The sequence below is a fragment of the Micropterus salmoides genome, unplaced genomic scaffold, assembly GCF_014851395.1.
Source record: "Micropterus salmoides isolate LMB-PRFRI ecotype aquatic unplaced genomic scaffold, ASM1485139v1 Ms_hic_scaffold_9, whole genome shotgun sequence".
NCBI classification, from domain to species: domain Eukaryota; kingdom Metazoa; phylum Chordata; class Actinopteri; order Centrarchiformes; family Centrarchidae; genus Micropterus; species Micropterus salmoides.
This window is the reverse complement of record NW_024044681.1, coordinates 13741318-13752365: the sequence shown is the minus strand read 5'-3', so window position 1 is coordinate 13752365 and position 11048 is coordinate 13741318. Positions and strand designations below refer to the sequence as shown.

The 11048-nt window shown below is 41.5% G+C and overlaps 7 non-coding genes across 7 annotated transcripts; all 7 read right to left on the bottom strand.

Moving 5' to 3' along the window:
- Positions 1-344: 344 nt before the first annotated feature.
- On the bottom strand, positions 345-433 carry trnay-gua. Its single transcript is given in 2 exon segments — positions 345-380; positions 397-433. It is a non-coding gene; the product is annotated as a tRNA-Tyr (tRNA).
- A 1674-nt stretch (positions 434-2107) lies between these two features.
- Positions 2108-2196, bottom strand: trnay-gua. The gene is given in 2 exon segments: positions 2108-2143; positions 2160-2196. It is a non-coding gene; the product is annotated as a tRNA-Tyr (tRNA).
- Positions 2197-3330: 1134 nt separating this feature from the next.
- Positions 3331-3419, bottom strand: trnay-gua. Its single transcript is given in 2 exon segments — positions 3331-3366; positions 3383-3419. It is a non-coding gene; the product is annotated as a tRNA-Tyr (tRNA).
- Positions 3420-4886: 1467 nt separating this feature from the next.
- Positions 4887-4975, bottom strand: trnay-gua. Its single transcript is given in 2 exon segments — positions 4887-4922; positions 4939-4975. It is a non-coding gene; the product is annotated as a tRNA-Tyr (tRNA).
- A 2695-nt stretch (positions 4976-7670) lies between these two features.
- trnay-gua lies at positions 7671-7759 on the bottom strand. The gene is given in 2 exon segments: positions 7671-7706; positions 7723-7759. It is a non-coding gene; the product is annotated as a tRNA-Tyr (tRNA).
- Positions 7760-8894: 1135 nt separating this feature from the next.
- trnay-gua lies at positions 8895-8983 on the bottom strand. Its single transcript is given in 2 exon segments — positions 8895-8930; positions 8947-8983. It is a non-coding gene; the product is annotated as a tRNA-Tyr (tRNA).
- Positions 8984-10450: 1467 nt separating this feature from the next.
- trnay-gua lies at positions 10451-10539 on the bottom strand. Its single transcript is given in 2 exon segments — positions 10451-10486; positions 10503-10539. It is a non-coding gene; the product is annotated as a tRNA-Tyr (tRNA).
- Positions 10540-11048: the final 509 nt, after the last annotated feature.

The window sequence follows — 11048 nt, the reverse complement described above, 5'->3', positions numbered from 1 at the left end:
TAAGCTTGTCTGAACATACGAAGCAAAGTAACCCATCTCAGCTTTTTATCTCGTCAGTCGGAGCCGACACAAACATAAATCACCTCCTTCGAGCCCGAGACCTAAGGATTACCGACATTATGAACCTACAGTCCTCCGCTCTACCAAATGAAAGATCGAAGGGAACGAAATACCCTGCTTGAAATAATTGCAGAAGAACTACACAGATTTAGCAGAACTTGTCTTTGTGTTTTACCTGATATCGGTGGATGTGGACACGCTAAACTTGTCTGAACATACGAAGCAAAGAAACCCATCTCAGCTTTTTATCTCGTCAGTCGGAACCGACACAAACATAAATCACCTCCTTCGAGCCGGAATTGAACCAGCGACCTAAGGATTACTGACATTTTGAACCTACAGTCCTCCGCTCTACCAACTGAGCTATCGAAGGGAACAAAACATGCATGAAGACAGCCAGTTACATGGACATGACCATGACAAACACCCACCTGTATTACACTATTCACGCTTGATTAAAACTGGTACACACATGACTAAAGTCATACATACCTGCTTGAAATAATTGCAGATGAACTACACAGATTTAGCAGAACTTGCCTTTGTGTTTTACCTGATATCGCTGGATGTGGACATGCTAAGCTTGTCTGAACATACGAAACAAAGAAACCCATCTCAGCTTTTTATCTCATCAGTCGGATCCGACACAAACATAAATCACCTCCTTCGAGCCCGAGACCTAAGGATTACCGACATTATGAACCTACAGTCCTCCGCCCTACCAAATGAAAGATCGAAGGGAACGAAATACCTTGCTTGAAATAATTGCAGATGAACTACACAGATTTAGCAGAACATGCCTTTGTGTTTTACCTGATATCGCTGGATGTGGACATGCTAAGCTTGTCTGAACATACGAAGCAAATGTTCAGAAAGAAACCCATCTCGGCCTCTTATCTCGTCAGTCGGAGCCGACACAAACATAAGTCACCTCCTGAACATCAAACTGTATTACACTATTCACACGCTTGATTAAAACTGGTACACACATCACTAAAGTCATACATACCTGCTTGAAAAAATTGCAGATGAACTACACAGATTTAGCAGAACATGCCTTTGTGTTTTACCTGATATCGCTGGATGTGGACATGCTAAGCTTGTCTGAACATACGAAGCAAATGTTCAGAAAGAAACCCATCTCGGCCTCTTATCTCGTCAGTCGGAGCCGACACAAACATAAGTCACCTCCTGAACATCAAACTGTATTATACTATTTACATACTTGATTAAAACTGGTACACTCGTGACTAAAGTCATAATTACCTGCTTGAAATAATTACAGAATTAGCAGCACTTGGCTTTTTGTCATACCTGCTACCGCTGGATGTGGACAAGCTAAGCTTGTCTGAACAAAATGAACCAAAGAAACCCATCTCAGCTTTTTATCTCGTCAGTCGGAACCATTACAAACATAAATCACCTCCTTCGAGCCTGAGACCTAAGGATTACCGACATTATGAACCTACAGTCCTCCGCTCTACCAACTGAAAGATCGAAGGGAATGAAATAGGGATGAAGACAGCCAGTTACATGGACATGACCATGACAAACACCCAACTGTATTACACTATTCACACGCTTGATTAAAACTGGTACACACATGACTAAAGTCATACATACCTGCTTGAAATAACTGCAGAAGAACAATAGAGATTTAGCAGAACTTGCCTTTGTGTTTTACCTGATATCGCTGGATGTGGACATGCTAAGCTTGTCTGAACATATGAAGCAAAGAAACCCATCTCAGCTTTTTATCTCGTCAATCGGAGCCGACACAAACATAAATCACCTCCTTCGAGCCCGAGACCTAAGGATTACCGACATTATGAACCTACAGTCCTCCGCTCTACCAAATGAAAGATCGAAGGGAACGAAATACCTTGCTTGAAATAATTGCAGAAGAACTACACAGATTTAGCAGAACTTGTCTTTGTGTTTTACCTGATATCGCTGGATGTGGACACGCTAAACTTGTCTGAACATACGAAGCAAAGAAACCCATCTCAGCTTTTTATCTCGTCAGTCGAAACAAACATAAATCACCTCCTTCGAGCCGGAATTGAACCAGCGACCTAAGGATTACTGACATTTTGAACCTACAGTCCTCCGCTCTACCAACTGAGCTATCGAAGGGAACAAAACATGCATGAAGACAGCCAGTTACATGGACATGACTATGACAAACACCCAACTGTATTTCACTATTCACGCTTGATTAAAACTGGTACACACATGACTAAAGTCATACATACCTGCTTGAAATAATTGCAGATGAACTACACAGATTTAGCAGAACTTGCCTTTGTGTTTTACCTGATATCGCTGGATGTGGACATGCTAAGCTTGTCTGAACATACGAAGCAAATGTTCAGAAAGAAACCCATCTCGGCCTCTTATCTCGTCAGTCGGAGCCGACACAAACATAAGTCACCTCCTGAACATCAAACTGTATTATACTATTTACATACTTGATTAAAACTGGTACACTCGTGACTAAAGTCATAATTACCTGCTTGAAATAATTACAGAATTAGCAGCACTTGGCTTTTTGTCATACCTGCTACCGCTGGATGTGGACAAGCTAAGCTTGTCTGAACAAAATGAACCAAAGAAACCCATCTCAGCTTTTTATCTCGTCAGTCGGAACCATTACAAACATAAATCACCTCCTTCAAGCCTGAGACCTAAGGATTACCGACATTATGAACCTACAGTCCTCCGCTCTACCAACTGAAAGATCGAAGGGAATGAAATAGGGATGAAGACAGCCAGTTACATGGACATGACCATGACAAACACCCAACTGTATTACACTATTCACACGCTTGATTAAAACTGGTACACACATGACTAAAGTCATACATACCTGCTTGAAATAACTGCAGAAGAACAATAGAGATTGAGCAGAACTTGCCTTTGTGTTTTACCTGATATCGCTGGATGTGGACATGCTAAGCTTGTCTGAACATACGAAGCAAAGAAACCCATCTCAGCTTTTTATCTCATCAGTCGGATCCGACACAAACATAAATCATTTTTTGATGAGGATTACCGACATTATGAACCTACAGTCCTCCGCTCTACCAACTGAAAGATCGAAGGGAATGAAATAGGGATGAAGACAGCCAGATTTAGCAGAACTTGCCGTTGTGTTTTACCTGATATCGCTGGATGTGGACATGCTAAGCTTGTCTGAACATACGAAGCAAAGAAACCCATCTCAGCTTTTTATCTCGTCAGTCGGAGCCGACACAAACATAAATCACCTCCTTCGAGCCGGAATTGAACCAGCGACCTAAGGATTACTGACATTATGAACCTACAGTCCTCCGCTCTACCAACTGAGCTATCGAAGGGAACAAAATATGCATGAAGACATCCAGTTTCATGGACATGACCATAACAAACACCCAACTGTATTACACTATTCACACGCTTGATTAAAACTGGTACACACATGACTAAAGTCATACATACCTGCTTGAAATAATTGCAGATGAACTACACAGATTTAGCAGAACATGCCTTTGTGTTTTACCTGATATCGCTGGATGTGGACATGCTAAGCTTGTCTGAACATACGAAGCAAATGTTCAGAAAGAAACCCATCTCGGCCTCTTATCTCGTCAGTCGGAGCCGACACAAACATAAGTCACCTCCTGAACATCAAACTGTATTACACTATTCACACGCTTGATTAAAACTGGTACACACATCACTAAAGTCATACATACCTGCTTGAAATAATTGCAGATGAACTACACAGATTTAGCAGAACATGCCTTTGTGTTTTACCTGATATCGCTGGATGTGGACATGCTAAGCTTGTCTGAACATACGAAGCAAATGTTCAGAAAGAAACCCATCTCGGCCTCTTATCTCGTCAGTCGGAGCCGACACAAACATAAGTCACCTCCTGAACATCAAACTGTATTATACTATTTACATACTTGATTACTAAGGATTACCGACATTATGAACCTACAGTCCTCCGCTCTACCAACTGAAAGATCGAAGGGAATGAAATAGGGATGAAGACAGCCAGTTACATGGACATGACCATGACAAACACCCAACTGTATTACACTATTCACACGCTTGATTAAAACTGGTACACACATGACTAAAGTCATACATACCTGCTTGAAATAACTGCAGAAGAACAATAGAGATTTAGCAGAACTTGCCTTTGTGTTTTACCTGATATCGCTGGATGTGGACATGCTAAGCTTGTCTGAACATACGAAGCAAAGAAACCCATCTCAGCTTTTTATCTCGTCAATCGGAGCCGACACAAACATAAATCACCTCCTTCGAGCCCGAGACCTAAGGATTACCGACATTATGAACCTACAGTCCTCCGCTCTACCAAATGAAAGATCGAAGGGAACGAAATACCTTGCTTGAAATAATTGCAGAAGAACTACACAGATTTAGCAGAACTTGTCTTTGTGTTTTACCTGATATCGGTGGATGTGGACACGCTAAACTTGTCTGAACATATGAAGCAAAGAAACCCATCTCAGCTTTTTATCTCGTCAGTCGGAGCCGACACAAACATAAATCACCTCCTTCGAGCCCGAGACCTAAGGATTACCGACATTATGAACCTACAGTCCTCCGCTCTACCAAATGAAAGATCGAAGGGAACGAAATACCTTGCTTGAAATAATTGCAGAAGAACTACACAGATTTAGCAGAACTTGTCTTTGTGTTTTACCTGATATCGCTGGATGTGGACACGCTAAACTTGTCTGAACATACGAAGCAAAGAAACCCATCTCAGCTTTTTATCTCGTCAGTCGAAACAAACATAAATCACCTCCTTCGAGCCGGAATTGAACCAGCGACCTAAGGATTACTGACATTTTGAACCTACAGTCCTCCGCTCTACCAACTGAGCTATCGAAGGGAACAAAATAAGCATGAAGACAGCCAGTTACATGGACATGACCATGACAAACACCCAACTGTATTACACTATTCACGCTTGATTAAAACTGGTACACACATGACTAAAGTCATACATACCTGCTTGAAATAATTGCAGATGAACTACACAGATTTAGCAGAACTTGCCTTTGTGTTTTACCTGATATCGCTGGATGTGGACATGCTAAGCTTGTCTGAACATACGAAGCAAATGTTCAGAAAGAAACCCATCTCGGCCTCTTATCTCGTCAGTCGGAGCCGACACAAACATAAGTCACCTCCTGAACATCAAACTGTATTATACTATTTACATACTTGATTACTAAGGATTACCGACATTATGAACCTACAGTCCTCCGCTCTACCAACTGAAAGATCGAAGGGAATGAAATAGGGATGAAGACAGCCAGTTACATGGACATGACCATGACAAACACCCAACTGTATTACACTATTGACACGCTTGATTAAAACTGGTACACACATGACTAAAGTCATACATACCTGCTTGAAATAACTGCAGAAGAACAATAGAGATTTAGCAGAACTTGCCTTTGTGTTTTACCTGATATCGCTGGATGTGGACATGCTAAGCTTGTCTGAACATACGAAGCAAAGAAACCCATCTCAGCTTTTTATCTCGTCAATCGGAGCCGACACAAACATAAATCACCTCCTTCGAGCCCGAGACCTAAGGATTACCGACATTATGAACCTACAGTCCTCCGCTCTACCAAATGAAAGATCGAAGGGAACAAAATACCTTGCTTGAAATAATTGCAGAAGAACTACACAGATTTAGCAGAACTTGTCTTTGTGTTTTACCTGATATCGGTGGATGTGGACACGCTAAACTTGTCTGAACATATGAAGCAAAGAAACCCATCTCAGCTTTTTATCTCGTCAGTCGGAGCCGACACAAACATAAATCACCTCCTTCGAGCCCGAGACCTAAGGATTACCGACATTATGAACCTACAGTCCTCCGCTCTACCAAATGAAAGATCGAAGGGAACGAAATACCTTGCTTGAAATAATTGCAGAAGAACTACACAGATTTAGCAGAACTTGTCTTTGTGTTTTACCTGATATCGCTGGATGTGGACACGCTAAACTTGTCTGAACATAATATATTGCAGAAGAACTACACAGATTTAGCAGAACTTGCCTTTGTGTTTTACCTGATATCGCTGGATGTGGACATGCTAAGCTTGTCTGAACATACGAAGCAAAGAAACCCATCTCAGCTTTTTATCTCATCAGTCGGATCCGACACAAACATAAATCACCTCCTTCGAGCCCGAGACCTAAGGATTACCGACATTATGAACCTACAGTCCTCCGCCCTACCAAATGAAAGATCGAAGGGAACGAAATACCTTGCTTGAAATAATTGCAGATGAACTACACAGATTTAGCAGAACATGCCTTTGTGTTTTACCTGATATCGCTGGATGTGGACATGCTAAGCTTGTCTGAACATACGAAGCAAATGTTCAGAAAGAAACCCATCTCGGCCTCTTATCTCGTCAGTCGGAGCCGACACAAACATAAGTCACCTCCTGAACATCAAACTGTATTACACTATTCACACGCTTGATTAAAACTGGTACACACATCACTAAAGTCATACATACCTGCTTGAAAAAATTGCAGATGAACTACACAGATTTAGAAGAACATGCCTTTGTGTTTTACCTGATATCGCTGGATGTGGACATGCTAAGCTTGTCTGAACATACGAAGCAAATGTTCAGAAAGAAACCCATCTCGGCCTCTTATCTCGTCAGTCGGAGCCGACACAAACATAAGTCACCTCCTGAACATCAAACTGTATTATACTATTTACATACTTGATTAAAACTGGTACACTCGTGACTAAAGTCATAATTACCTGCTTGAAATAATTACAGAATTAGCAGCACTTGGCTTTTTGTCATACCTGCTACCGCTGGATGTGGACAAGCTAAGCTTGTCTGAACAAAATGAACCAAAGAAACCCATCTCAGCTTTTTATCTCGTCAGTCGGAACCATTACAAACATAAATCACCTCCTTCGAGCCTGAGACCTAAGGATTACCGACATTATGAACCTACAGTCCTCCGCTCTACCAACTGAAAGATCGAAGGGAATGAAATAGGGATGAAGACAGCCAGTTACATGGACATGACCATGACAAACACCCAACTGTATTACACTATTCACACGCTTGATTAAAACTGGTACACACATGACTAAAGTCATACATACCTGCTTGAAATAACTGCAGAAGAACAATAGAGATTTAGCAGAACTTGCCTTTGTGTTTTACCTGATATCGCTGGATGTGGACATGCTAAGCTTGTCTGAACATACGAAGCAAAGAAACCCATCTCAGCTTTTTATCTCGTCAATCGGAGCCGACACAAACATAAATCACCTCCTTCGAGCCCGAGACCTAAGGATTACCGACATTATGAACCTACAGTCCTCCGCTCTACCAAATGAAAGATCGAAGGGAACGAAATACCTTGCTTGAAATAATTGCAGAAGAACTACACAGATTTAGCAGAACTTGTCTTTGTGTTTTACCTGATATCGCTGGATGTGGACACGCTAAACTTGTCTGAACATACGAAGCAAAGAAACCCATCTCAGCTTTTTATCTCGTCAGTCGAAACAAACATAAATCACCTCCTTCGAGCCGGAATTGAACCAGCGACCTAAGGATTACTGACATTTTGAACCTACAGTCCTCCGCTCTACCAACTGAGCTATCGAAGGGAACAAAACATGCATGAAGACAGCCAGTTACATGGACATGACTATGACAAACACCCAACTGTATTTCACTATTCACGCTTGATTAAAACTGGTACACACATGACTAAAGTCATACATACCTGCTTGAAATAATTGCAGATGAACTACACAGATTTAGCAGAACTTGCCTTTGTGTTTTACCTGATATCGCTGGATGTGGACATGCTAAGCTTGTCTGAACATACGAAGCAAATGTTCAGAAAGAAACCCATCTCGGCCTCTTATCTCGTCAGTCGGAGCCGACACAAACATAAGTCACCTCCTGAACATCAAACTGTATTATACTATTTACATACTTGATTAAAACTGGTACACTCGTGACTAAAGTCATAATTACCTGCTTGAAATAATTACAGAATTAGCAGCACTTGGCTTTTTGTCATACCTGCTACCGCTGGATGTGGACAAGCTAAGCTTGTCTGAACAAAATGAACCAAAGAAACCCATCTCAGCTTTTTATCTCGTCAGTCGGAACCATTACAAACATAAATCACCTCCTTCAAGCCTGAGACCTAAGGATTACCGACATTATGAACCTACAGTCCTCCGCTCTACCAACTGAAAGATCGAAGGGAATGAAATAGGGATGAAGACAGCCAGTTACATGGACATGACCATGACAAACACCCAACTGTATTACACTATTCACACGCTTGATTAAAACTGGTACACACATGACTAAAGTCATACATACCTGCTTGAAATAACTGCAGAAGAACAATAGAGATTGAGCAGAACTTGCCTTTGTGTTTTACCTGATATCGCTGGATGTGGACATGCTAAGCTTGTCTGAACATACGAAGCAAAGAAACCCATCTCAGCTTTTTATCTCATCAGTCGGATCCGACACAAACATAAATCATTTTTTTGATGAGGATTACCGACATTATGAACCTACAGTCCTCCGCTCTACCAACTGAAAGATCGAAGGGAATGAAATAGGGATGAAGACAGCCAGATTTAGCAGAACTTGCCGTTGTGTTTTACCTGATATCGCTGGATGTGGACATGCTAAGCTTGTCTGAACATACGAAGCAAAGAAACCCATCTCAGCTTTTTATCTCGTCAGTCGGAGCCGACACAAACATAAATCACCTCCTTCGAGCCGGAATTGAACCAGCGACCTAAGGATTACTGACATTATGAACCTACAGTCCTCCGCTCTACCAACTGAGCTATCGAAGGGAACAAAATATGCATGAAGACATCCAGTTTCATGGACATGACCATAACAAACACCCAACTGTATTACACTATTCACACGCTTGATTAAAACTGGTACACACATGACTAAAGTCATACATACCTGCTTGAAATAATTGCAGATGAACTACACAGATTTAGCAGAACATGCCGTTGTGTTTTACCTGATATCGCTGGATGTGGACATGCTAAGCTTGTCTGAACATACGAAGCAAATGTTCAGAAAGAAACCCATCTCGGCCTCTTATCTCGTCAGTCGGAGCCGACACAAACATAAGTCACCTCCTGAACATCAAACTGTATTACACTATTCACACGCTTGATTAAAACTGGTACACACATCACTAAAGTCATACATACCTGCTTGAAATAATTGCAGATGAACTACACAGATTTAGCAGAACATGCCTTTGTGTTTTACCTGATATCGCTGGATGTGGACATGCTAAGCTTGTCTGAACATACGAAGCAAATGTTCAGAAAGAAACCCATCTCGGCCTCTTATCTCGTCAGTCGGAGCCGACACAAACATAAGTCACCTCCTGAACATCAAACTGTATTATACTATTTACATACTTGATTACTAAGGATTACCGACATTATGAACCTACAGTCCTCCGCTCTACCAACTGAAAGATCGAAGGGAATGAAATAGGGATGAAGACAGCCAGTTACATGGACATGACCATGACAAACACCCAACTGTATTACACTATTCACACGCTTGATTAAAACTGGTACACACATGACTAAAGTCATACATACCTGCTTGAAATAACTGCAGAAGAACAATAGAGATTTAGCAGAACTTGCCTTTGTGTTTTACCTGATATCGCTGGATGTGGACATGCTAAGCTTGTCTGAACATACGAAGCAAAGAAACCCATCTCAGCTTTTTATCTCGTCAATCGGAGCCGACACAAACATAAATCACCTCCTTCGAGCCCGAGACCTAAGGATTACCGACATTATGAACCTACAGTCCTCCGCTCTACCAAATGAAAGATCGAAGGGAACGAAATACCTTGCTTGAAATAATTGCAGAAGAACTACACAGATTTAGCAGAACTTGTCTTTGTGTTTTACCTGATATCGGTGGATGTGGACACGCTAAACTTGTCTGAACATATGAAGCAAAGAAACCCATCTCAGCTTTTTATCTCGTCAGTCGGAGCCGACACAAACATAAATCACCTCCTTCGAGCCCGAGACCTAAGGATTACCGACATTATGAACCTACAGTCCTCCGCTCTACCAAATGAAAGATCGAAGGGAACGAAATACCTTGCTTGAAATAATTGCAGAAGAACTACACAGATTTAGCAGAACTTGTCTTTGTGTTTTACCTGATATCGCTGGATGTGGACACGCTAAACTTGTCTGAACATACGAAGCAAAGAAACCCATCTCAGCTTTTTATCTCGTCAGTCGAAACAAACATAAATCACCTCCTTCGAGCCGGAATTGAACCAGCGACCTAAGGATTACTGACATTTTGAACCTACAGTCCTCCGCTCTACCAACTGAGCTATCGAAGGGAACAAAATAAGCATGAAGACAGCCAGTTACATGGACATGACCATGACAAACACCCAACTGTATTACACTATTCACGCTTGATTAAAACTGGTACACACATGACTAAAGTCATACATACCTGCTTGAAATAATTGCAGATGAACTACACAGATTTAGCAGAACTTGCCTTTGTGTTTTACCTGATATCGCTGGATGTGGACATGCTAAGCTTGTCTGAACATACGAAGCAAATGTTCAGAAAGAAACCCATCTCGGCCTCTTATCTCGTCAGTCGGAGCCGACACAAACATAAGTCACCTCCTGAACATCAAACTGTATTATACTATTTACATACTTGATTAAAACTGGTACACTCGTGACTAAAGTCATAATTACCAGCTTGAAATAATTACAGAATTAGCAGCACTTGGCTTTTTGTCATACCTGCTACCGCTGGATGTGGACAAGCTAAGCTTGTCTGAACAAAATGAACCAAAGAAACCCATCTCAGCTTTTTATCTCGTCAGTC